General features: G+C 44.0%; 1 protein-coding gene across 5 annotated transcripts in view; it reads left to right on the top strand.

Annotated features, from left to right (window-relative positions):
* The window catches only part of ABTB2 (ankyrin repeat and BTB domain containing 2), a 158,605-nt gene that overhangs the window by 63,004 nt on the left and 67,902 nt on the right, over positions 1-27,699 (top strand). Inside the window, exon 2 of one of the 5 annotated variants that reach the window (XM_054201633.1) lies at positions 2,868-3,051. The exons of 3 other annotated variants lie outside the window; for them this stretch is intronic. The gene's annotated coding sequence lies outside the window, so the exon portion shown is untranslated. Of the gene's footprint in view, positions 1-2,625; positions 3,052-27,699 lie in introns of those variants that run through there. One more of the 5 variants, XM_054201632.1, reaches the window with a different exon arrangement.

Genomic DNA, 27,699 nt, shown 5'->3' on the forward strand with positions numbered 1-27,699 from the left:
ATCTCGCTTGGAGTCTAAGGAAGCACAAATGATGCCAAGCACCGTCCAAAAGACTCTCCTTGACACGGAAGCCACTAACCCTTTACACCGTGCTGCTTGTGTTTCTGAGGCTTGCCTCCTCCAACCACAGCTGTACTTCTCCCCTCTTCCCTTACATTTTCAACCTCACTTTTCCTTAATTGGGAGTCTTTGGTGGCTTCCCTCTCAGCACAATTCCAAACCCATTGCATTTGTGCCAACTGAGTGCCCTTCGTCTGAATTGACCTCAGGGACCTTCCCTAAACCCTCTTCCCATTCTTAAGACTTGCTCAGACGCTATTCTCCTTCCTTCTAGGCTCTCTTTCTTCACAGACTTCTTTTCTACCGTTTCATGGCTCCTTTCCGCCTAAATGCCGATACTTGCTGCCTTTATTTTGTTCTTTGTCTCTTCCCTAATAAGGCCTTTTGCCCATAAGGAGCCCTTGGTAAATGTTTATGTGAAACATGCCCGTTATAAAACGACTTCTGGTAGCCGTCGTGTCTCTCTAGGCGTACGTGGACAGTGATGATGTGCTTCTGGGATTTCAGCCAGAGTTGGCACTGCTCAGTTTTGGACCTTTTATTAAGGTCCTTTTATTAAGGACCTTTTATTAAGGAAATGGTTATCTAAAGTGATGTGATGAGTATTGGTTTATTGGAGGCTTCATGTGACTCTGTGTAATATACAGGTCTGGAGGGAGTGGGAGTGCGTTATATTATTCGTAATAGCAGAAACTTGATGAGTTGAGAGGACACAAAGCATGATTTATCTCTGAGTTTTTGTTACTATTACAAACCTAGAAAAATACCCAAGGAGTGGCTGTAGCTTTAACTCATCTCAGCTGCGAGCTGGTTTTGATCATAGGGAAATGTGGCAGTTCTTCTCAGGGCTTCTGGAGAGCCTTGATACCATTTTGACATCATGATGACTAGATATAAGAGTGCTTAACAAGACTGTCAGTACAGTGTCAAATATATACATATATGTATAGATACAAAAAAGATTTTAAACTTTTCTTGTGATCCTTTATCTCACGACAGATATATCTTGCTTTACTGTGTCTCAGGGGAACAGCATCACCACTGGAATGTTTTCTCTGCTCTTTTTTACTGCCTATCAGTCCCTTAGTTTTGCCATAAAGAGGTGGTTTCAAAAAAAAATATAAATAAATCTACCAGTGTCTGTGTTTAGATGATGACATTTATGCATGTTTCCTGTTGGCGGATAGTTGAGATAAGCAAAAGCATGTTCCAAATTGTAAGCTGGAAAGAGCAATCATTGTTGCCCTTCAGCGCTGCAATGGCAGTACGGATCATTGCAGCAGTCCATTATGCAGGTTTTTTGTTTGGTTGTTGTTATTTTTTTCTTCAATCAAACTGACAATGACAATATCATAGAATGGTTTGGGTTGGAAGGGACCTTGAAGCCCATCCAGTGCCACCCCCTGCCCTGGGCAGAGACACCTCCCACCAGCCCAGGTTGCTCCAAGCCCCCTCCAACCTGGCCTTGAACCCCTCCAGGGATGGGGCAGCCACAGCTTCTCCGGGCAACCTGGGCCAGGGGCTCACCACCCTCACAGCCAAGAATTTCTTCCTAATATCTCAACTAAATCTCCCCTCTTCCAGTTTAAAACCATTCCTCCTCGTCCTCTCACTATGCCCTTTATCAAGAGTCCCTCCCTCCTCCATGTCAAGTGCCTTCCCGTAACTTTTTGCCTGAAGCTAGCAGAAGATTCAATCTGTTCATATATGTACTTTATTAACAACAAATCCTGATAACCAAGCCGTGTGGTTTTCTTAATTTCTTAAAATGTAAGTCCCCATTTGATGAGGCTGCTCAGTATAGCGTCTATGTAATTTATGCACTGTGAACATGAAGGTGTTGCTCAAGGTTAATACTGATTTGCAGAGAGCTTAAGAAGAATTAGTTAAACAGTCACTTCCCCCTGAATTGCAGATAGTAGGAAGAAATGTCATAATACCTGTGAACGTGCTTTCTCTGAAGCCCTCTAAGGAGGTAATGTGGAAGTTAATATTGGAAGCCAGACAGTTAAATACACTGTAAATAGTTAAAAGCTGTCTCTATCTCATGATAAAGTGGGCTGACAGCCTTATTACGTTGAACTGCTGAAAGAAATTGAAACTGTCTTGGTGTATGTTTTCAGTCCTATTTGTCCAAACGCGTTACTGCTGAGGCTCAATGTTAGGGAGCTGTCTTGTCTTTCTCTTCACTGTTGGTCGTGGACTCAGGTGCTGAGCCCATTTCGTTCTATTTAGGTGAGTGTCCTGGAGTGTACACGCGTTGTAGTCTCTGTTTTGAACAAGAATTGCAGAGTTTCACCCAGGAAGAGGGAACCTATGGAGCTCATCCATCCATACCTGAGAGGGATGCAGGAAGCCAGTGGGGGCAAAAATGCAATTGCGGGAAGCGGGGAGTGCAGGTGACACCTCCCGGTCTCACCTCTGGGATCTGGCTACACTCACCAGTAAAATTTCAGATTTGCATGAATTTCCTGAGTTCATCTCAGTAGCGCTTGCAAAGCCCCCATGTAATTCTGAGGAAAGAATTCTCCCTCTTGCCCCCCACAGAGACCTACAAATGCCATCTTGACGCAGACTCTGATCCAAGATTTTTTCTTAACAGATAAAAGTAAGCGCTGGTCATGTGCAGGATTGCTCTTATGAGTTTGTCTCACCTGTAAGTCTAATCAGCGTTGTACTGGATTTAGGCATCTGTTATGAATTAAGCTGTTTCACGCAGACAAGCCCCCTGACTTTGACTTCTATTGTTACTGTTTTTCTGGGTTCTGTGTGCGTCTCTGTTTGTTGATGGTAAGTGCCCTCCACAGCATATGGCTGCTGAAGCGTGGTGTCAGCACAAAAGCCACCCTGGAGGATAAGATAAAAAAGATTCTGTGTGGGCAACTACGTAGGAAGAATCTTCAAAGGAGCGATATGAAGAGCATCCCTTGAGACTTAACTCCCCTGATCGGCTAAACAAACATGGGACCGGTTCATCTTTCTGGCCCACTGGTGAGTTCACAGTGTCCTTCGGAAGTTTCTGGCTGAATGCAAGTAAGAATCCTGGACAGAAGCGTTAGATGTATCCTACCTCGTGTGCTTGCTGGTGTTAAAACTTTACTTGATGCTACAACAGCAAGTATTGCTGCCTCAGACAGGAAGCTCTCAGTAGTTGAAGCGTGGCTTCTGTTTATAGGAACCTGGTGGCCTGGTAAGGGCCGGTTAATCTCTGGGATGCCAGCCAACAGAATTTTTGGGTTTATGTCATTTTGCCTCTAGCAGGCTTGTCTGTTGGGGCTGGTGCTTCCCCTTCAGAGGGGTTAATTTTGTCTCACTCTCTGAACACAGGGGAATAAAACTTCGCCTCTTTATTCTTTTGTTCCCCCTCCATTGCCCATGTTAATTTAATTTGACAGCCTGGAGAATAGGATTTGTCAAATACTGTAACCTTAAGCAACAGAGATATTGAAAACTGTGCTTTAAATTTATCTAATCCAGATGTGAGAACCAATAAAACGCTCAGATGAAATGAAATGTCAGGCTTTGTGGGGAGAGAAAGGGAGAAATACTATTTGCCACTCATTTTTCCGCATGGCATGAAGTGCAGAGCTGGGTTCAATCAATTATATTAGTCTCCAAGAATAGAAGGAGTTTTTGCCATTTCAGTGCTGGTAGCTAATAGTAAATGTGATTGATATCAAAACGCTGCGTCTCACAAGACTTGCTAAGCAAAAACAATTTAGTGTTTGGGCAGTGAAAAGGCTCGTCTTGGTAAGTATTTATGGCTAAGTTGCTGAGATGATCTTCAGCTCAGAATAGTAACGGCTAATTAAGCAAATCCTGTAGTATCATGCATGAAACTGATTACCTCTCTTCCCAACAAAACAAGGCGCCACTCAAAGAGATAACATTTCTCTCTCTTAGTAGTACTAACAAAAAAGCCACCAATGGAATGATTTTCGGTCTGCAGGAATTAGCCGGTTGGAACCAAAGACCTCCAAAACTCCAGTGGGTGGAAGAAAGCTTGGAAGCTGTTTGCTGCATGTGTGCTGAATACGTGAACTATAATGTCCCATTTGGGAATTTCATTTGTTCTACAAAATATATTCTCAAATACTGTGTATAAACCAACTTCAGTTTCTGCAGTATTTGTTTTTCTGTATGTAGGAAAAACCTGAAAGTTGTATAATAATTATCTTAAACTAATTTTCAGCTAAATCGCTTCCCCTGGCGACCTTTCTTTGGCAGAAGGGAAGAAATGCTGAGTACCTCTAGGCAATAGTTATCAAACAGTTCATTCCCCCAAAGTGCAATTTAGTTTTAGCTAAAAATGGGTATTCATCAAATTCAGAGCGTAGGCCTAATAAGTAGGATTCAAATTTGAAAAATTTCCATTTGATATTTAAAAGGCAAAGATTTTAATGTCAATATGAATTGCCATTTTAAATTTGCCTGCATTTAATGTAAAAGCTGAAGAAATTTTCAATCAAAACAAAACAATTTTTCACATTTAAAAAATAACTTTATAGTGAGCCACAAGTTGTATGCGTAGCTCAAACAGTAAGTAAATGCTGGCGTTGAGAACACTAACTGGATTTGTCCGTACTGTGTTGTTGTGGTATGATAAAATAAAGTTGGACTGCTCTTAGACTTGTTTCCGTTCTCCACCATATGAATTAGGTGCCCAGGAATAGGTTAGAAATTGAACTGTATTTAAACTACCACCCTCAAGTCCATTCTCAGAAAAAACACCTTTCATATTTGAATAAAGTTTGACGCGAATCGAGGCCAGCTGTGCTTTTGATCACTTAAAATCAAAACATGTATGATAAGATTTTTGCAAATCTAACCCAACTACTGGCATTGTGTGTCTAGAAATGACGATTTGCTTAAGTCAAAACCTGTAGAAAAAAACCTCAAAGGTTTACTGGAAAAAAAGTACGCTGAGAAAATGCATGTCTTAGAATTTTTCTTCTTCCTAAGACACCAAATTAGAACAGCGAGGTGCCTAATGTCAGCACAATTAATAGAATTAACTGCTCGTGTTGGAGCCTTGGATTTTGTAAACTGAGTCGTGTGAGGTTAGTGCATTAATTAAGAGAGTGGGACACAGCAGAGCTTAATTGAATTGCTCAGTTTTTCGAAGACTGTCTGCATTGTCTTAGCACAGAATTACCTCTTACTCCAGATCTGTAATACAAGGCTACTACTGCTTCTGACGTCTGAAGGGAGGTTTTTATTTTCTTTTATTTTTTTACGATTGCGAGCCTAATAGGCTATGATGTTGAAAGAGCTTCTTCAGGCTGATGTAAAGGCAGAGCTTTTGTCAAAGATAGTTGTTGGGATGCGAGTTTGGGGCAAAGTCTGGGGTTTCTGCTGGAGTCTCCAGGTCTCCCACCCTTCCCAGACTATGCTTAGGGTACATTTTTTTATGCAGCCAGCTTACAAGTTCAGGCTGATATTACTACTAAAAGGGCAAATTTGAGCAGATAAAATTTCATAGCCCTGGGTGCTTTCCAAGAGAAGTATCCTGGTAGAAATGCCAAGTGCCATAGCTATATTTGAGAGAGAGAATGCTCCCTAAGTTGTTCTGTCCAGAGCTTTGGATTTGCTGTCATAGAGGAGTTTCTGCATCAATCGCAGGTAATTCAGATGGAGACGGCGCTGTCGAAAGATGCCAGTGAAGGCAGATCCATGCTGAAAAATTCCATGGTTTCTAAACAATGCAGTATCTGTCTGGATTCTGGCTCTTTGAAACCTTAGTATAACCTAAGAAGTAGAAGTGCCACTTAAAAAACTCAGCCCATTCAGCTGATCATACGCTCTGGTCTCTTGGGTTTGTTTGATTCGTTCATTAGCTGTGTAATCCATTCGTTTCTGCTGGGGTTCCATAAATCACATGCTTGCCAGAGTGGAGAGAGTTGTTTGAAAGGATGGAAGAACCATTAAGTAGAAATGAGAGTATGTGTAAAATGTTCGCCCTACGTAGCTGGGGGGGGAATGAGCACTGGCCTCTCTACAGCGTGGAGCGGAAAGACCAACAAAACCTCAGCCGTTTCCCCTGTTTCTGGCTAACGTAATAAACATGGGCCTGGGCTATTCCCAGCAGGGAATTCTGCAGCTTCCAAAGCTGGGGATCGCTTTCTTCTGTCATGCTCAGCCGTGGCTTTGTATGTTTTTCCTCCAAATTACAACATGGTTTTAATCTAAACAGACATCAGTTCTGTACGCCAAGCACATCAAATATATATCGCAAGGATAACAGAATGGAAGAAAGGAACGCGGCTCACAAAGTGACCGCGTGATAGTACAGGCAAGAGGAGGGGGAACTGGAGGAAAGGGCCGAGCAGGGAATAGACCCCCTAACTCAAAGCAACTTACGGAAAAAGCAGTCGATGAATAGAGGTATTGTATGCGACTTTGTGAAGGAGATTCCCTGGGGAAAGGTTAAGTTCCAGGATAAATGAAATCTCCCCTTAGATGGCATTCTTCCCTGTCCAGATACAGGCATGACCATTACCTGTTACGAAACAGAATGGAGAGTTTTTATCACTTCTCTTCTAATTTACACGATTCTATAAGTGTCTTATTTTTGTCTTGATTGGAAGGGCTGTGTCATCAGGAGATTCTGATTTTCTGGATGATATTTCCTTCTAGGATCTCTCAAGAACCTCCTCCAGCTTAATACTTCATGTCAGTGGAAGGTCCAAGCTTTTTCCACAGTCACTGCAAAATTCTAGATAGAGAAGGGTCAACACTGTGTAAGTCTCCGTAGTTTGGTGTCTCTCCAGCTTCTGGGGGTACCGGATAAATTTTGGGAAGAGGGTGTGAATGGAGAAGTTCTGGCTTGGGAAGCCTTAGGGTTATTAGTCCCGGGTGAGCTCACAGATTAGCACAGACGGGGGATATACAAATGCTTAATAAGGCGGCTGTCGTGAGGAGTATGTGGGACTGAGGAGGGAAGAAACAGATGGGGCGCCTCTTGCAACCTGCTCCGAGGCCAGAAAGCTGTACGATGTCGTGGTGTCATTGTTGTGACATAGTGCTAAGCTCTGCTTCTTCGACAGTCGCATTTGGGGTCGTTTGTTTCCTTAAGTGATTGCTGCTACAGTTAGAAAGTTACAGGACAACTTCAGTGTTAACTCCGAAAGAAGTTGGTTTTAGAACTAAAACTTTGAAGAAGTTTTAAAAACATGGAGTGTAGTCTAAAAATGTAGAAACCTGAAACCTCCTGAATCTTAGTTAGAATAATATCCCAAGGTTAATTTTTTTCAAGTTATGTTTTGCTCATGCTTTTTCAGCTCCTGAATGCGACGTGTATTTGCAGGAAATAGAAATACGTCAGCCTGAGCGTGGTGCGTCGGGCTCTGATTGTAGCTGCGTTTAGTTCAGCGTTTGGGGTTTACATTGTCATCGTTCTTTGGAAACTTGTGCAAGTACTAGACGAAGTGCACTCGTGCCTTATGGGCTGCGCCAGGTTGTTCAGTCCTATTTCGTTATCAAGCATAGAGATACGGTCGTCTCCTTAGTAGATCAAAGGTATTAAACCAGATTTGTCTGCAGTTGTCACTAATACGGTGATATAAGAAGGACTGGGATATTTATATTGTTTTTAGAGAATTCTGCTGAACTATTTTGGAAAAAGGCGAATTACGGAAATAGTCTTGCAGGGAAACAGATACAAAAAAGGAGTGGTTCTCAGTGTGAGTGAGAGTGCAAAGGAAGCAAACTACATGTAGAAGGTATAGAAATTGCTTTAAAAAAAAAAAAAAAAAAGAATCAAGCTGAAACATGTTCTCTTTAATATATGGTCTCACTCTCCAGCTGCTGCTTCTCCAGCCAGGCATGCAGCAGTTTCACTGCGGCACTCCCTGCGGACTTGGCATTGCTCAGGCTGTCACGACCAACACCAGCACCGTGCTGCCGAAACAGATGAAGCACGAGTTGAGTGGTGCCAACACTTTATAATGTTACAGAGTTTTTACCCAAATAGAAGGATCCAGCGCTGAAACTGCTTTATGTTCCGTTCTTTTTACAAATCTACACCTCTGACTTCTAGTTTTTGAGAGACGTGTTTCTCTCTGTGGCTTTTCAGAGATGTTGCACGTTCTCAGTCTTAGGCTTTGATGTGCTGTATTTTGACAGTTGTTTCAAAGCTTAAGTGGATTGGGCTCCAGAGAGTTGTAGATTCAGTCTACAACTTCAGACGGATGGGAATGAGGGAGGGAAGTCAAGTATCATAACGGTGTCTGAACCCTGGGAAGCAAAATGGTACTTGATAGCAGAGCCAGTGTGATAAGAGCAGGGTGCTAGAAGCAGAATTACAGGACAGCTGGGACTAAGTCACTTCTTTCTGGAAATTTTCTCTCTGGAGCTCCTTGGGTTTGTTTTATAGAGCAACGGAAACGATCTAAACTGAAGACTAAGGGGAAAATGTAGAACTTCAGTCATTGTTCTCACCCTGACTCGCCCCTTGTGGCCACAGGTAAAATGTTGTGTTTCCAATCTGTAAAACAGGTCAGACACTTACTTCCCCTCCTCGGAGAGATGGTGTGGGAATTAGTTTCCATTTACAAAGTATTTTAACGTGCTGTCATTCTTTATGGTTCAGAATGGACTTTGACCATAGAGATTTTTCTGGGTGGCTCAGAAAAGACCACGCCTGCCATATTGCGCTCAGCTTTATTCGAGTTTGCCAGAAAAAAAAAAAGCTAACAAATTGGCATGAGCTCAGAGGAAAGCAACCCAAACAACTCGGGGACTGGCTGGAGGGGCTAAATTAATAACACAAGATTAAGAGAGATAAATATATGTAGTTTGGTGAAAGCTGTTCCCCTGGAGTTAATTATGCCATATTATTTTAAAGATGTAAATGTTGAAGGATTTGCTTAGCGTGCTCCAGAGAGGTAATTGGCAGAGAAAAGAGGAAGCAAAAAGGAACTTCAAGTTGAATACCAAGGGAAAAGAATTTCCTGACAGTGGATTGTTGCTCTGTCAACCAGACTTGCAGGGAAGTGCTCAAAGCCCCACTGTTTGAAACATGAAAGTCTCCTAAAGCCCTGAACTGAGATGAAGATGAAACTCAGCGAGCCTTGTCTGCCTCAATTACTGTAATTTGAGAGACTCAGATGCCATTATTGATACAGCAGTAATGCCCAGGAGCTCCAGTCAGAGATGCGTGCTGTAGAAACACACGAACAAGCTTTCCCTGTCTGTTACAAGATCTGTAGAGCAGCCTGGATCTAGACCAATTCAGAAGTTAGTCTTGAAGGGCCGCAGCCAGCGCTGGTGTGGATTCTCTGCCCTTTCCTCTCCCAGCAGAGGCACAAGGGCAGCCTGCGCTGGCAAGACCAGTGTGTCCAGCACAGCAGAGCTGCCCTCAGCGTACCCGAGAGGGCAGTGGCAAACAGCTCCCGTTGACTCAACCTCCGTGCGCCTTTTCAGTTCACAAACACAAAAATACTTTCCCAGGCTTCCAAGCTCCTCCTGATCAGGAATTACAAGAACAACTATAGGAAGGTTCACAAACTACAATGAAAACCCAAGCAAGAAAACTCACGAAACATTAGTTTAACTTCCCAGTTAATGATGAACATCTTTTCCCTCAGATATTTTTGTTTCTCTCAGATTCCAGGTGTTCCTGTGCTGCAGCATATACCAGAGCTGACCTGAATATTTGAGGAAGGATAGCTGTGGTGCCCTGGAGTTCCCTTGCAGGCAAATTTATCCTGGTAGTCTGAGCAGGGTGTATTAACCCCTGTTTAGCGCTGTGCTATTGCAGTTATGGTGCTTCCAGTGATTTGCCTAACTTGTTTAGACTTATCACAAGCCATCTCTGCAGTCAGCTCAGCAGTCAGCTAAGCATTTTTGCTAGAAAACAGCATCAGCAAAAATCAGCATTTCTGCCAGTTGAACGAGATGCAGACCTAAAATCAAACCGCTCTGATTGTGCAGTTTATTTAGATCAGGCAAATCCCGAACTCTGGTCTGTAGAGTTAAGGAAGAAGTCAACCTTGATCACAGCTTTTAACTTGCCAGGCACTGGGTTTGATCAGAGAACTGGATTGAATGTCCTGTGTAAACAAAACAGTACATTCGAAACCACGTGTGAGAAATTGTAGCTGTGAAGCCTTAATCATATTGCATGGGAAATACTGAAGTTAGTCGTTTAGCGAGCAGCATTTAAATTTCTGGAAAAAAGAAGTCTGAAGCTAGTACTTCAACGCAAAATCCTGTATTCTTTTTACATCTGTGATTACAAGCATACATGAGGGCTTATAAATGATGCTTCTGCCAAGCTTCGTTACCTGTGCTGATGAACCCTGCAGGTTTTTATTCTCAAGTTGTAATACAGTGATAGTCCGGGAATGGAAGTCCATTCCCCTGTGGCATTTCATTCCTTATCTACAGCTTTCTGCCATACCAAGCCTCAGCCCGAGCAGAACTCTGAACATCTTGGTCCGTGATTTAAGTTTAGCAGCACATAGTATTTATGGCAGTGCGTGAAGCGTTAGGGCATCTCAGATGGAAAGATGCAGGTGTGGAATTTCAGCCTTTTTGTGTCATCTTTTTTTTAGAGTGCTTCTGTTTTGGGGTGTTAACTTCAAGATAAGTAGGTTTTAGAAAGCAATGCCAGTGGAATGAAAACAGTGAAATTGTTAGTGTTGCTGAAACTCCAAGAATCCCCTCCTGTTCCTGCACTGGGTAACTCCAATACATGAACACGTACAGGCAGCGTTTTTATCAGGACATGTGCTGCCAAGCAAGCAACTAAATGGGAAAAAAGATGTGATCTAGAGTTGAGTGTATTTGCTCTACTCTTTCCAAAAAAAAAAAAAAAAAAGCATGCCATATAAAAGCTTCCAGAATACTGTTGTCAATGTTCTGGCTAATTAACTGATTAACAATTTGGGAAGCTGTAGTATTTCTGGTTTTGTTGAACTCTTCACTTCAGACTCACTGCTTAATGGGAGAAAGTCTGGTGTAGGCCCTATGCATGTTAAAGCCAAGGTGACAGTTCTATTCCTGGGACCAATCCTGGAAGTCAGGGCAGAGGAGCTGATTTGTCCGGGCTGTTTTAGCTTTCCTTATCCGTTCCCTGCCATCTGGACATCAGAACATGCTCTCTGCATCCCGTCACTAACACTCTTCCAAAGAGAAATGCTGTGATAATGAGTAGTAACTTGGCTGTCCCATTCATTAGATATATTGTGACTTAATGATAACATTAATTGAATTGGCTGAATAAGTGCTCTTTGGGCGGGATGCCAGCGTTTCTGGGAGTTTGTGTAACAGCCGTGCTTCTGAGGAAGTGAATGAGATATGAATCCGTCTTACAGTAGGCACCAGTTTGGTGTCTGTTCCCGTGGTTCCCATCATGTTACGGCTCTGGAATGATACGTATACAAGTATATGGCTGGCTCTACTTTGATGCTCGTGAGCACTGGGGGGATTTGTCACAGTGATGATGATTGGAATTAGCACTTCACAGATGGCGTTCCCTGCCCTGGTGGCATGTTCACCACCAACCACACTCTTTCTTCTCGTTTGGCTCCTGATGGCTGTATGTTCCTGGCCTTGGCCCAGAGAGGTCGGTGGCTCTTTCCTTTACCTCTTTCTTTACCTTCTGCCCTCTTCAGGTCTCTGGCATAAGGAAAATCAGAAGGTGGGATAACATTTTTGTTGTCCGGGATTCCTAGCAGCAGGTTTGCCAGTCTTCCTTTCCATTTACTAGTCCTGCGTGTTGTTCCCTGCTCCTCCTGAGAGCTTTTGTCAGGGAGTACCGCACCGCTTCGGGGTCGGGGCTCAGCCTTCCTCTCACTCCCGCCGCATCCATAAAGGCGGGATAAACTACAGTAGTGACTGTGCTGATGTTGGCATTGTTAAAGCTAAGGGATAACTCCTTCTCATCCGAGCTAATGCACAGTGTGTGTATGTTACCAAAATCTGAGTTCTTTCATTATTTAATCATTGTTTTCATTCAAGGACAGGTGTATATAATTGATGCCATTTTAATTCTTACTGCTTCAGTTAGTTAGATGCTCCTTGGCCTTAATTAAAACAAGAGGCAACAAGTGTGTGTGTATGTAGCCAGAGAGCCAAGGGCGGTCTTTTTAGGTATTCTGTTGTGTTCTGAACACGGATATTTTTTTTTCCCCCTTCTTTTTCCCCCTCCTGTCAAACTTTGAGCTTCAGCAAGCTGCTTCTAACTGCTAACATATGTCTGGGGGTGGGGAAAGAGATGCGGGAAGGAATACTCCAAGGAGTACAGTAGCATTTCGGCATTCACTAAGTTAGTCGTCAGCTACTTCAGTTGTAACACAAAAAATAAAATGAATGATCTGCAAAGGGGCTGTAAATCCGAGAGCGCAAGCTTGTGCTGTTCGTATAGTGATTACACAGAAGACCATCACTGTAGTTTTTACCTAGTCTTTTCTTTATGACGATCTCAAAGCGCTTCAGCACTTTGAAGTATTGAGATGTTTATTGCCTCTCCTTTACAAAAGAGAACATGAGGAGCCAGACAGAGCTAGATCTTGAATTTCTTGATTCACAACAGCCATTTACTGTTTTCAGTGTGAGATGCTGTATGGAAGGAGTTTTGAAAATTCAGCAAGTAGTGATTGAGTGGGAGATGAAACCATGTCTGAGGTGGAGGAGAAGAGCAAGATCTCTTGTGTCTTAATTTGTTCTTTGAAACCCAATATCAACTTAACTTTTGTGTTCAAAGTCAAACTCCTGTCTGTCCACCATCAGCACTTGCCTGCTCTACCCAGACAGGGGCTGTTCTCACTTGAACTTTTTGAAATCTCTCCATCTCACCCCGACAGTGATCCCAGTCAGCTCTCGGAGTTTTTGTTTCAGTACTTTGGTCTTTTACTGTACAAACCACAACCTGGGGGCTGCTTTGTCACCTCATTTTCCCACCTCTGCCTTGGAACTCTTGAGAACATTCTTTCTATCTCTACCCCTTCCAAAATTAGTACTTTTTTCACCCCTGTTTTAAATATGACAGATATATGCCTATTTACTTTAAGTCCTTACGGAGCACAAAGTTGTGATTTAATTGCTGTCTCCTGAGTATTTCTCGGGAAGGCAGGTAGCTGTACAAATAAGAGCACTGACAGTTGTCTTTTTAAATCAAATTGCTGTAGCGTATGGCATGTGTGCGGTGAGTATCTCCATTCATTTTTGGTCTCGTCTTCTATTTGAGTTTGCCCATAAAACCTCTATGAGTGTTGCTGGGAGTGAGCCAAGTGTAACAATGGCTGTAAGGAGTGGGAGCGCATCTTCCACATAATTGCAATCAGGTTTGAGGTCCACTTGTACTGCAGACTGTAGCTTTCTGCTTCTGTGCATTCCTTCATTGCTATCACCCGGGTTTCAGCGCTGCAGGAGCTGTGCTGGGCTGAGGCTTTGGTTCAAGTCTCATCTTGAACATATGCTCTGTCTTGTTTTCTTTTCTTTTTTTTTTTTTTTCCTTTCTCCTTTGTGTTTGCTCAGACTAAAAACTTTGGTTACAAATCTCAGCGAACAAGTCCTTTGAGCTACGCCAATTGTTTGTGGAAGCTAATTATTGTGTGTTAGTAAATGAACTGGGGAGAAAGAATGTTAAATTTATCAGACTTGCAGCAACAAGTCTCCTGTCAAAAGGAAAAATCCTAACCTCTCCCTAAACTGATGCGGTATCAGCAGTTACAGCCTGTAAGGTGAGAAACAGAGTAAACCAGGAACAGAGCTGTAAGTATTATACAATGAGCTTCTTCATGTAAAAGAAAGTTTCTGAAAAGCAGAGACCAAGGCTGTTTCCCATCCCACACACGTGGTTCTGTGCTGCTGGTACTGTAAGGAAAGCCTCTTGTCTTTTTTTTTTTTTTTTTCTCCTTTCCCCTAGCCCCTTCCAGACTTGGTAAATGCTGGAGTGGAAGAGGAATTCGAATGCTGACTCAGAGGCATCAGCACGTATTCTGTCCTGGTTGGTTTGATTCCTGCTTTTCCAGCTATAGCAGGATTTCTGCAAGTGAAGTTTCAGGCTCTCAAATGCATCCACTTGCCCAGAGGGGAATAATGAAATCCAGAACGTAGCAATTCAAAACATTCCTGATTCCAAACCAATCCCCTGAGTCACTCAGTGCAAGGGACGCAATTTAAGAGTGAGCTCAGTTCAAAACAAACCTGGAGCTCATTATCAATTTGGGCCGATTTAATCTCACAGCCTTTTTTATTATTCCTTTCTGGGGCTCACTGAGGTGAAAGTTGTTGGATCTTCCGCTGCAGAGAGAAAGTGCCCCAGGCCAGAGACGTGTGGCGAAGGCGACTTGTGTTCGTCTGACAAACTCCAGGACTTTGCAATCCAAAAAGGAAGCTCAGCCTAAAAGTGGGGCATGGTCTAACGCTTTGCCACGAGTCAGTCAGCTCCCTGTGCCTCACTGTATTTATCCATAAAATGGATGTCATAAGCGAAGTGCATATTTTAAATTAAATACACCCTGTCCCCCCCTTTTTTTCCCCCTGTATCCGTTAAGCAGACACGGTGCAAGGTAACAGATGCTGAGGCAATATCAGGTGTCTGCAAAGTTCTCACCGAGTCTGGCCTTGTAAGAGTAGAGCCAATAGTGAATCGATCTCGGGTGTCAAGGGCTGCACTGCATAATTAATTATAACTTTATATGGCAGAGAGAGAAACAGAGTAATGCTGTCCCTGTGTGTTAACGGTAATAAATGGATCTGTTTACTAAGGATCTATGTTACAGTTCAATTTCCCCCCCCCCCCAATCTTTCCACTGGTTTATCATTTCATCCAGACTTTTCCATTAATTAATTATGTGGTAATTAATCCTTCTTGCTGTTCATATATCTGTTCCGTCTGAGTAAATTTGTCTTACCTAGGTGACCAAGAACAAAGGCATTTATGAACTCCTGTCTGTGCAAAACGTGACCCAAACTAAACTGTACTTTTCATCCTGTGGGTATCGGTCGCTTCTGCTCCTGTGAAGTACATTGACCTCTGTTTCCCAATAACACGTCTCTTCCTTTACACATATGCCGTGAATTTATTTTCAGAGCATGCCTTGCCCAGCCTGGCTGGGGTGTTCTCGGTGTCGGGGAGAGGTGGATGTTGTGGAGGTGGGACGGCGCCTGCCCCGTGGCTGGAGTGACGGGGGGAGGCAGGAGTTCAGGGGGCAGAGCTCTCATTCTGCCTGTCCTGGGTGTTCTCTGCTTGGAGTTTGGGCCAGACTCCCATGCCTGTGGTTGCTGGTGAGATGTGGTCTGCTGATACAGCATGGTTCTTGCACATGAGCAGCAGGTGACGGACTTCGTTATGGGAGCTTTGTCCCTGAACTCTGGGCCTATGAATTTGGAGGCTGGGAGCCATCGTGGTGTTTGGATTAGGTTGGCTCTCAAGGACTTGCCCTCTCTTTGCTAAGTCCTCTTCCTCCGTGGACAGTGAACGTCTTTGAGATGCACTCCATGCTCATGCTTTTCATGAGTTGGGACAACGACTGAAATACAAAAGTGTTTCACTTCAAGCTACAAAACTGTCCATGTTTTCCAGCTGTAACCTAAGGATGTTATTTAATCCTGAGACTCCAGCTGCACGGTAACCGTGAAAGCTCAAGTGAGAGTTTTATTTTCAGTGCAGCGGGGAGGTGGATGTATTATTCATGAGGCAAAATGTAACGCGGTAAGCAGGTATTTGTGTTTTCATTCAGGTCAGTTATTTGCCTCTCAAAAAAACCTAGCAAGTAATAGGTTGGGGTTTTCCCCCCTCTGCTGATTACACTTTATCCTCTTTCCTCATACCCTTCTTATCTGTTCTTAATTCTCGATAGAAATGCTTCACTGAACATGTCAGATGTTTAGTATTCTGCTGTTCTCTGCACGGGCTCAGACATTTTAAGCAGTTGCTTTAGAAGTCCTATAAATTGATTTACTAAATATGAATAATCTGATCTTAAACCATTCTGCTTTGTCAAAATAAAGACATGGGTATTGTAAAGAAAAGTTCTCCGGTAAAATTGAAGCACGAATCATGAATTGTTTCTAAGGCTATCTGAGTTTTGATTGTTTCTAGTGCAAATGCTGCATAGTTACATTTTGATCTGATGTAAAACCCTGGCGAGACTTTGATGTGGGTGAGGTTGGGCAAGGCTGGCTTTGCGAGCTTCTCGCCCTTTCCTCCTACGAACGCAACCCAGACTCTCCGTCTCTTCAAGGCGAGCAAATGGTTTACTGGGAAATTCGCTTGGTTTCACCAAGGTTTTTCCCTGGTTGTGATGTGTAAGTAAGGCAGAAATGAATATCGGGCACCAAAAGCAAGTGGGAGGTGTTAACCTGCCCTGGGGGCGTAGCGCTGGCTCAGTGCCCAGGCCGTGAAGGATGGAGGTGTTGCAGGGATACTTTTGTTTCCCCGTTGAACAGTGAGGTAGGGGGATTCTCCCAGTTTCAAGAGGAAAGAAAAGCGCGAGCTTAACTTACCCTTATTTTGTCTGGCCAGTGACAATTACCAAACTGCGCTGCACGTTATTGCTGTTGTCTCTTTAAGGTAAGAGATGCGGAGGCTGCTAGAGCTTTAATAAGCACGTCTGGAGATAATGGCATGTACTGCATAGCCCAACTATTGCCTGCGCTTTTTTGCAAAGCCTTTCATCTGCCAGAACAGAGTCTGAGTCTCACTCTCTTTTAGCTCATACTCATGTCGGTACATAAGTTGCATAAGTCAGTGGCGTTGCAGCATCCTGGTGTACGCAAGAGCAGAAAAAGGTCTTTTATTCCTTTTTTACGTACAAGAGTCTTCTCAGCACTGCTGCCTGGTAGTCCTGTTGGTTGCAGTGGGCTGTCGTCAGTATGGTGATTCAGTGCAATTAATAGCGGTACTTAAATATGCCCCTGGTTCCATTTGGGATAATTTAGGCAGAATGTTTAAGAGTCCGGTATGCTCTGTCGTTACAGGGGAGAAAGGACCATTGGTAGTTTAGCTACATATGGCAGCAGCTGTTTAAAAGATGAGCTGTTACGTGCTGTATGCAGGACCAGCACATCATACACCTTCTAGCGAATCCCAAGCTCACTCTGGGCACTGTTTCTATACATCAAGACCCACGGTGGAAGGTGTTTCCTGTCTGAAAGAGCTTTCAGTCCAAGATAAGCTCTGACAAGCAGCCATGGTGACGACCATGGAAGAAGAAATAAGTAAAAAAGGCAGATGGAGATGGCCTAAGGAGAAGAGAAGAGGGGCTGCATCTACAGGCAAATGGAATTATGGCTGCTCAGTTTGGCAGAACCACTCAGGTAACTGTTGTCAATAGGAATTGCTCCTGCCTTTTTCCTGGCTGTGCCTCCGGCAGATGTATATCCCTTGACTTACCAGTGCTCGTACTGATGATGTGTGGTCAGTACCACGAATCCACCTCCAGCTTGTGCCACAACCCCTCCTAGGGAACAGGAGGACTGCTGTAAAGAGCATAACAATTCGGGATTTGTTTGCTCTTGTAGCTTCTGGACATGGCCTTTCCTGTAGGTCTCCCGTGACTCTTGAATGCTCCGATAAGAGAGCCCCAAGTCCCAGGGGCTGCCGATCACACTAGCCTTATAGTAGGGGCTAACAGGGCTAGAGTGTGTATGTGGTTTTGCTTGTAAAAAGAAGTGGATCATGTTTTTAAAGAATGTATTTCCTTTCTGCCTCCCCTCAGTGTATACAGATGGTATTTTGGAGAAAACTGCAACTACACTGGTTTGTAGAAATCGTAGACTCTGCTGTTTCCTAAAAACCCGCTTCTCGGTCTCATACATCTCTGCATATATACAGTCTTGTAACTCACAAGGGCTGTTCTTAGAGGTTCCACAGTGAGATTTATTTTCTGGGACTTACTGGAAACATTATCAGAGAAAACTTATAGCTAGTGACCCAGCTACGTTGTGTTTTTCTGTCTGTTTTTTATTATGCTTGTGGTTTTCACTAGATTTGCTTCAGCTGTGATTTATTTTCATCTTCTGCTTTGGCATTTACTGTTCAAGCTTGCATATTCCTTGCATTTTGTTGAGTGTCACTTCTTCTCTCTTCTCTGAGGTGTGGGATTATTTTGAGATGACATCCAGGCCTTTGTCTTTCCCGAGTGCATGGCACTGGTTGTCCAGATCTCTGTCAGAGCCAGATTCCAAGTCAGCTCAGCATGTCCCGCTTGACTCGGAGTTTTTGCTGCCTTTTTCTGTTACTGTTATTTTTCTGAACCAGAAAAAGTACTAAAATCCAGGGCCGTTTGGCTTTGAATAATGTTTCGTATATTGACCACACACTGATTTTAGCATTTAATGATTGAAAGCTAAAGAGAAATTGGCCAGAGGACGCCTTTTGAGGCTGTTGAAAGGATTAGCCAGAGCAAAGGCTGAAAACAAGAAGTACTTTAGGCTAAAGCTGCCAAAGCTGCCTCAGAAATGCCAAATGACACGAGTGATGTATCTGTCTTAATTCTAACGTCTGGGTCCTTTACCTGAGTGCCCACCGTGGAATCTGTACGCTCTGCAGGTTGTGGGAGTGGGGCTTTTACAGGTTTCGGCTGAAAGGTCGACCCACACTGAGGAGGGTGGAAACAGCTCAGGCTTCTGAAGAAGAGCAAAGGGCTGAGCCAGTTGGGTTGGCAAAATACGCTGCTCTTCCAGGGAGCTGGAAGTCCTGCTTTGAAGGTGACTTTTAGGCAGGAAATATGAAGACAAATCCTCAGACCTGTCTTCTCCGGGGACTTTTGGTTGGTTGGTCGGTTGGTGAAAAATAGGTAGAAAATGCATAATTTTAGTAATTTAGAGTGTTTGGGGGGGTTGCTTAATGTAGTAAATAAGAGTTTGGTGGCATTCAAAGGCATCTGAGAAGATCTTTAAATCTTTTTTATTTAATTCATTACGTACAAGTTCTGGGGCGAGTTCTCAGCAGAGAGACTGTGGGGTGAAGTAGGAGCCAAAATTTTCTCTGTAGATTTGAGGTGGTTCTGTGGTCCAAGAGAGATGAAATGTGGCTGTTAAAGAGCCCACGATGTGTTTCATTTTTTCTCTCTTCAGTATATTTGTTAGGGGCTTCCATTTTGTCAGCACCGTGGGCTTTTCCTAGCTCTCAGTCGGTGAGCTCAGTGCTGTTGCCTACAAGACCTGCAGTCCAACACCGTGAGTGTTGTTTGGGCAGGAGCTTCTCGTTTGATTACCATATGATTCACAGTCTTGCTGTGATACCAGCTTATGTCATACGTGTCCTGCTCCCACGCCCACAGAGCTCACGTAAATCCTCTGCTTTGCTTATATTTGTTTTATTTCTTTTGTAGTAAAAAGGGTGTCTGGAAGCCTCAGTTGTGGAAACCGAGTGTGGTCAACTATGACAAGGTTTTCTGGCTTTCCTTCCTCTCTCCCTCCATGTATGTCTTTCCTTCCTAAGCTGGATCCGATTACGCTATATCCCTGCTCTCTTCCCCGGCTACTAACGCAAACCCGGTTATTAATACAAGCCTCGTGTGTTCTGTACCTTCCTGCAGTCTCCTCTGCAGAACTTGCGCAGAAGACACGGTCCCTTCTGCCAGTGCTTCAAAAGCAGCCAGGCTGGTGCGGCCGTGCTAAGTCACCATAGTGACTTGGTCTGTTTGTTTAAACAGCCCATGCCACTCTTGGACCCAAGCTTAACAGTTTCATCCTCAGTCTCTCCTGTGCAGCAGAGAAGGGCTAGTGTCTCACGGAAATTAAACGTTAAGGTTGTCTGCTGTGGCCTCTTGGGGCCTGAGCTTGTGCGTGTTGCCTGCTTATACAATCACAGGATCGTTTTGGTTGGAAGAGACTTTTAAGATCATTGAGTCCAGCCATTAACCCAACACTGTCAAAACCACCACTAACCCATGTCCCTCGGCACCACACCTACACGTCTTTTAAATACCTCCAGGGATGGTGACTCAACCGCTTCCCTGGGCAGCCTGTTCCAATGCTTGATAACCCTTTGAGCAAAGAAATTTTTCCTAATATCCGTCCTAAACCTCCCCTGCTTGTCGGATAGGATCCTGCTTCTTATCTTCAGTGAGCCAGCTGGCTGTCATTTAGGGCAGCTTTGAACCAAAACTGTAGCCCTGGGGGTGGTATTTGTGCAACTGGCCCAAGCCACTTGGCCAGGGACTGTGAGGCCATTACTGGACGTGCTCTGGATACGTCAAAGGTCCAAGGGGAGACTAACCTCTCTGTCCGATTGCTGGTTTTCAGCTGAGTGTCAAATGTAAAGAAACTAAGCCAAACCCTTGGTGAACGGCAGGATGCCATGTCAGTAGTGAGCAGTGTGCCCAGCATGGGCTACACTCTGCTTCGTCAACTGGAGAGCTGGTACCCATAAGGAGATCCAGATTTAGACATCTGGTAATAGACTTCAGGATAGTACAGATACACCGATGGCCCACTGTGAATTCCCACTGAAATCTGGTGGTTTTATTATTTCAAATGAAACTGTGTAATCATTTAAACCATTTTATTGTTTGCAAGGCTCTGTCCCTAAGCAGAAGAGCAGAGAAGCAAAGTGTTAGGCTGAAGAATGTGACTGGTAAACCACAAAAACTGGAAAAAGAATTCAGGGTGTGAATAACCCTTTCCCTCCCCTTTCCATGAGACTTCAGTTTGATGCAAATGAGCAAATGGCAAAATAGAGAAAGCGGTTTTTTCCTCCGATTCTTTGGTAGCCGTAATACTTTATTGTGGTCCTCTAATTTGGTACTACCAAACAGGCTCCCAGGGAGGCTTTTGTTGCCTTAAGAAACTTGAAGGGAACCACTCTCACCCTGGAGTTAATTTTTCAGAAGATGTGGAGAGATGTTCAAGAAACTGTTTCACTTCTAGTTGCTGCCTTAATAGTTCTGAGCCACGCCATCCTGTACGGTGTAGTTGGTGAGAGACCGTATGAGAACGTGATTTGGATTTCCTTGGCCAATACGAAGCAGGAGACAGTCCAGTGAAGCTGATGTAAAACCGCTTTGAGTTGCGGGTGGTAGCGAGTGGAACGAACGTAGCGCTGTGCCACTTGCACCGCTTGCGGCTGACATCTTGGGAAAGCAACAGGTTAAAAGCAAAGCCCCCGAAATAAAGCATCGGGAGAGACGGGCATCCCTTGTGCCAGGCAGAGCAAGTCTGACGTCTCCTCTCCTAAATGCTTGCTGTGACAGAGACACCAGTAATGGTGTGAAGCTGCAGGACGTCAGCGTTACTGTTTTGTAAGTAGCTATGACTTTTCCTGATTTCACATAAAATTGATCTCTTTCTGCTATAGGATGGCAAACGATCTTTAAAATAATATTTTTGAGCACTGCAAATGCCGAGATGACAGCAAAGGCTGCCTCCTTGCCACTCCCTCAGCCCCGGCTCCCCGTGGTGTCAGCTACAGCGTGTGCCTTGGGTCTTCTGTTGTTTGGGTTTGGTTTTTAAACAGAGAGCTATCCAGGCTTTAGACGTGGCAGGATAAGCTGGTTGCAATGATAAACTGTAAAACAAATTAATAATAATAATAAGTTATTTCAGGCTAGTTTATGTGGTGTGATTTATGGGCGTTCCAAAATCACTCTGCTTCCATCGCGCAGGATCAGACAGATGATGTTGAATAATAAAATGAACAGGGAATGTTTATTTAAAAAAAAAAATAAATAAAAATAGACTGTGCAGCAGCAATTGCGTTCTGGTTGGTTGGGAGCGTGTATGAATGTTGAAAAGAGATTAAAGAGGCATTAGGGTGAGCCAAGATGTTATGCTTTTTAAAAGAGCAGGGAGGGGAAATTCGTCGGTTTCGGAGTCTGGCTGTGAGCCTGCCAGCCCTTAGTCATGGCCTTGTGAAAGGGAGCGGAGAACCTCAACTGACCATTTACTTGCCTTTTATTTTTGGAAGGAGTTGGTTTGGAATTAAAAAAAAAATAAAAAATAATCGGTCTCTTTTACGTGATGAAATAAGGCATTTTTCTTTGGCTAGTATTTGAGAAAGGACGGTTCTGCCCGCCCCAGGCTTGGATGCAGTTCAGGCTCGCTGTGCCAGAGCCCCCCAGGGGGACGGAGCGATGGTCCCAACGGGGGCGATGGCATTAACATCAGCTGACGTTGAAGCTGCTCAGAACCAGGCAGGGAAAGTGGGAAGAAATAACTTCCATTTAAAGATGACAACTTAAGTCGCGCACAAGGTAATGGAGAGGATGAGTGCAGTTTCGGTAGGGGTTGCTTCTGTGCAAGAGGTGTCGGTGGAGCACGTGAGCGTAGCTCAGTTGTCCAAATAGCTGTTGGTACATCCCAGTCAGGCGGCGGTGGGGAAAGGCTTTTTCCTCCCCTAAGAAGTTAAATGGATCACATGCTCTGGCTGGAAGCCGTGTGGATTCATTACTCATTGCGGAATTCTGGTAAACTGTCCTCTCCGGAGCCTCTCCTCTCCGCGCACCCGCAGGAACCTGTTCTCCTGTGGGACACACTCTGACTCGTTCCTTATCCACCTGAGGCCCTTCTTCCAGGACACTCCTTTTCCCTCTTTTGCCTGGCTCATCTGGTGTTTGAAACCAGTATAAATACAAAACAGAAAAAGTCTTTGGTCAGAGAGAAGCTGTGCTGCAGAAATGAGCCTTACGTATAAAGAATATATTCTCCCATATTGAAAATGCAAATTTGTAATAAAAACGCCTATAATATCTCCCCAGTTCCTAGGTGTGGAATAGGGGGCATGGATTAAAATGTCCCAAAGACCCTGAAAAAAAGATACGATCTGAGAAATATAATGCCCTGTTTCTGTGTCTGGAAAAACACCCTTTTGTAGCCTACCGTGTGTCAGACCAAGCCTTGCGCTCGCCTCTCGCCGCGAGACTCGGCGTTTCAAACAGAGCGAAGCTTTGTATAAAACACAAAGTGAAGACGGCTGGTGAAGCTGTGTGTCTCGTAGTCGAACCACAACAGATGGTTTTTTTTTTATTTTTTATCCTCCCTAGTCAGATACTGGCAATAAAGAGAATTTCCTGTGTGTGTAACTGGTGATATTAGAAGTCATTCGCCTGCTGCCACTGGCGTGCCCGGGCTTGCCTTTCATCTCCGTTCAGCCTTTTGAAGGCCCAGGAGAGTGCAGATAGACTTTTAACCTTATCTCGTAATTTGTTGTAAAAGAGCTTTTTGGCTGAATTAATAGGTTATGAAAATGTTTTCTATCCGTATAAAAAAGTGGCATTTTCATCAGGACACAGCTATTGCCACAAATGCAGCGACAGTGCTCAGCCCCTGAGGTTACCTGGTGGGTCTGGACAACGTTTCTGGGCTTTTCCCTTGCAGAGGTTGAGAATTTAATTGTGAATACCAGAAATCTTTAATTGTAGCAACACCTGCCTTGTCGTAGACCACAAACTGCTTGCTTTTCGGGTTAATTGTATTGAAAATGCTGCTAACTTTGTCATGGCTGTATCTGTTTGCCAAGGGTGATCTTGCTGTTTGGGTTTTTTCCCCTCAAAGAGTACTCTGGAGGAAAACCAGAATTGTGAAGTAGCCTTGCTTTCAGGCTGATATATTATGTTTTATAGAGAGCATTATGTTTTATATAAAGCAGCAAACGAGTGCTTGGCCTTTTGTCTCGGTGGATCATGGATTTAGTGTTCACAACGGTAGGATCTAGTGAAGACTGAGAGCTTTTGTGTGCCGTACTGCTTCCTTCCTCCGCATCTCGGAGCGTTTTCCAAGCATCTCTGAGGCATCGTAAGTGGGAAGCCGTATTGTTAACTGTTTAACAGATGAGAAAACTGAGGGAAATGCCTTAGTCACATGATTTAGTGGCAGACTGGAATAAATTCAATATTTCTGCTGCTGGGTCCCATGAGCGATGTACTAAACCTTCTGTTGCCTTTACAGCCTACTAAGTCTTTTCCCACCATAACCTCCGTTTCGGCACAGTCTTACGGTTTGTGATGCTGCCTCAAAATAGTTTTCCTTCTGAGAATAGAGAAGTTTTTCTTCAAAATACCTACCCTCCCCCAGATTTTTATTTTTAATCATCCCCTGCTGCAAAACTCCACATCAATCTGATCTCAGCTTGTCCTTCCAGCAGGAGAGAGGGGTTTGCATCGGCCCCATCCAGAGCAGGGAATGTCAGCGCCTCTCTGGGTTATTTAAGATACATCCACGATGTAATAAATCTGATGTTGTCATTCTAATGGTACAATAACTTGGAAATGAAAGAAGTCAGCTGGGGGAATATGTGTGCGCTGGAAAAATCATCCAGAATACTGTGCTGGAACAGGGCTTTGGATATTGTTGTGGAAAAATCTTGGAAGCTGTTAGTCTGGTGCACAGAAGCATGAAGCAAAACAGTGAGGCTTGTTTAACGAAGGGAGAGAATATGAGAGGTGGCAGACTTAACGCATCCGTTACTTCTGGACTCTTTTTTTTTTTTAAATTCTTTTTTGTGGTGGTGCAGGTCTTGTTGGCATTATTCCTTAGGAGAAAGTGACCATAAGGAAAGCAAGGCAGAGAGCAACCAAAACAATACTGAAGTCGACTCTAGCATTGAAATGATTTATTTTTTTGTTGTACCTCCCAGCTGAAGACACTGGATAAACTATATCCATGTGGAAATGCCTTGAGCTTTTAGGCTGCCAACCAGGTCCCGTGTCCTGTGTTGCATAAAACTGCTCGGTGGAGATGTATTTCCCCAGGAGACTGCGCGGATGCCCTGTGTTCACCAGTAACTACGCAAACAGGAGAAGAGCTATTGATAACCACTTCTCTTCTCCCACCCTTTTCTCTGGAGCGTGTCTGACTTCCAGAGCCCTGGGCTTCCAGCTCCAGCACAGCACTGGGGAACGATGCTGGGCGAGGGCTTTGATGCCCCTGCCTTCATTTCTCCAGCTGAAAAACAAAGATAGTGATATCGATCTTTCCTTTGTGCAGGAGCTGGGGTGGCCGAAGAAAGGGTTCTGTAGGTATTGTTTAAAGCTTCCACTTTAAGGAAGGGCTAAGTTGATTGAAATACATAAATCTGTTGCTGCAAAGAGTGGTTTAGGTCTGTTCATTACATCCCAGAAGAAAGGGTAGGAGGAATTCTTGGTTTGGTTTTTTCCTCAGTCTGTTACACAAGACCTCTTCCTTCTGACCTAAGTATTGCGGAGTGGGAAGCAGTCCCCAAAGGCCCCGGTTAGACCTGAACCTCAGAACTTCAGCCACGTTTGAAAAAGGAGTTGATGATGCTGTCTTCAATGAAGCCTAAATCCGAACCAAAATTTGACAAATAACTGTCTGTATAGTGGGCCCACATGCTCTGGCACAGACTTTCATGAGAGTTTGAAATCCCATCCGCAGGTTTCAGGCAGCGTACAGGTCTAGGTGAAAAACCATTTTCCTTCTTGGTGCTTGGTGGTGAGAAGAGAAATGCTAATATGGGTAAAGTGCACTTCCTTTCGTTATAAAATACAAAAGACAAAATTGGGATTAAAGCCTGATGCAACAAATGCACTTAATTTTTATTTGTGGAGAAGACATTCGGCAGCAGAAATCAAAAAGGCAACGTAGCCTCTTTGAGATCGGTGACCTTGGTTTGCCCTGTAAAATGCTCTGCGTTCTGCTTTGCATTAGCTGTTTGCTTATGAGGTTGATATGCTCTATAGGCAAAAAAAAATAAAACATGGACTCTGGTACGATTTAGACTTAACACAGACCTTAGGGATGATGTGATCAAGCTTGTAAGAGCTGGGCTCTTTGTGGTTTGATGCAACATAGTTCTTACTCAAGTCAGTGCATGAGATCATGAGATCGCTTCGCTGAAATCAGTGAAGGCACAAGAGCTTCTGTAATTACGGCTGAAATCCTCTGTCGCGCATACTTAGGAGTCGTATTTTTCCACCTGGGGATGCGCTTGGTATCGATGGAGGTTTCTGATAGGGAGGAAACTTGCTGATAACTTGGAGGGAGCCGCTTCATCCTGGGCAGATACTTGATGATTTAATGAAAACTTTAGCTGAGGTACTAAATGCTTTTGGTTCGGTGTTGGATCCTGGAGCTTCCCCCAGCCCAAAAGGATTAAGAGATGATTGTGTTTCTTCCCAGAATGTTAGCTCTGGTGGGAGATTAATGGGAGATTACTGGAGCTGTTTAAGAGGATTCAGCATTGTAAAAACTGAATATTCAGAAACCAGAACCTCATTTCAGGTCTTCTTTCATCAGAATGCTCCAGTGTGTATGGGGTGAGGGGAGATGGAGAAGGTAGAAAAAGTCCTTCCAAAAAATCGCTTTTACATTTGCCTAAAGATACTCTTTATGAAGAGGTAACAAGTTACCAAGTAGAATTTCTTTATAGACAGAAACAAATCTCCAAGGAAAAGATCTTGCACTGAAGATGTCAAGAAGTTTCCTGGAATCCTGTGTCCCCATGTCCTGACATTTGCACTATATTAGGGAGCAAAAGCTGCGTGTATGTAAGCGAAGAATTTCCTGCTTTCTTTTCCTCAGTTGCTGAAGTTTTTTTCTTTTTCTGTAATCTAACAGTAATGTTTGTACTTCCGCAGCACTTACCCGGAATTGCAACACATTTTAAGATGACCAATTAGTCAGTGCATCTGTGTGAGTAATGGCAAGGATACTCCGAGATCCCATTTTCCCTAACAGCAGCCTTCAGGGCTGAATGTGGCAGCTGTTAAAGAGCACACAGCAACAACTTTGCACAACAGGTTAGGCCAGGAAATGAAGAAAATCTTAAATTACACGTGTCACGAGCGAGTTAAAGCAGTTGTGAAGATACTGTTCACGTTAAACTGTATCAGGGTGTTTCTTTAAAATTTCAGCTTTCGGAAAACAAGTGGCGTGAGCTTGAACAGTTGTACCTCTAAGAAGGCAGTATGTAAATTCACCACATTAGTCAATAAAGTAATAGTTCAAAGTTGGGAAAAAGCAGCCTGTGGGTTACATCCGATTCTGTAGCATTTGTCTCCTCAGCAGGCGTGGCCAGAGTCACGAGAATGAAAGCTCCCTTGTGAATCCTGTGTCTGCACTCTTACATGGAAGTTTTGACTTTCACTTGAAATGCGATGGTATGAGAATAAGCTTCATATTGTGTCCTCGGGGACTGAAACACTATAGGAACATCTGCCCGGCTGAAGAGAGTCTGAAATGATTGCTCTCTCCTAAGGTTTTTAGGCCAACGCTGAGACCCTCAGAGCATCGTCCAGGCTGGAGACCTGGGGCTGCCAAGACCGGGTTGGACCGGGGGCTTTGAGCAACCTGGTCTACTGGGGGGTGTCCCTGCCCATGGCAGGGGCTTGGAACTAGATGATGTTTCAGGTTCCTTCTAACGCGAACCATTCTATGATTGTCAACACGCTTTGGTGGTGGGGATGGACCACACGTGGCAGCCCAGCCTCTGGTCTTGTCAGTAGATGCGCTGGCTGGCCCAGCACAAGCACTGTGGTAATTAGCATAGAATCACAGAATTGCCTAGGTTGGAAGGGACCTTTCAGATCATCTAGTCCAACCATCACTAGACTCTAGAGCATAGACTCTTCCCTGCTTCCCACCTCTCTGTGAGCATTTTTGTGGGGAAGGAGAGAGAAGGGACCCTGAGCAGGCCAGGGCTGTAACGAGCTGTGGCGCTGCGAAGTGCTTTGGACCTGCCAAATGCACAAGTCCAGCTCCGACTTCGCAGCATTCCCCAGACTG

Source organism: Rissa tridactyla, chromosome 4 (assembly GCF_028500815.1).
Source record: "Rissa tridactyla isolate bRisTri1 chromosome 4, bRisTri1.patW.cur.20221130, whole genome shotgun sequence".
Lineage (NCBI taxonomy): Eukaryota > Metazoa > Chordata > Aves > Charadriiformes > Laridae > Rissa > Rissa tridactyla.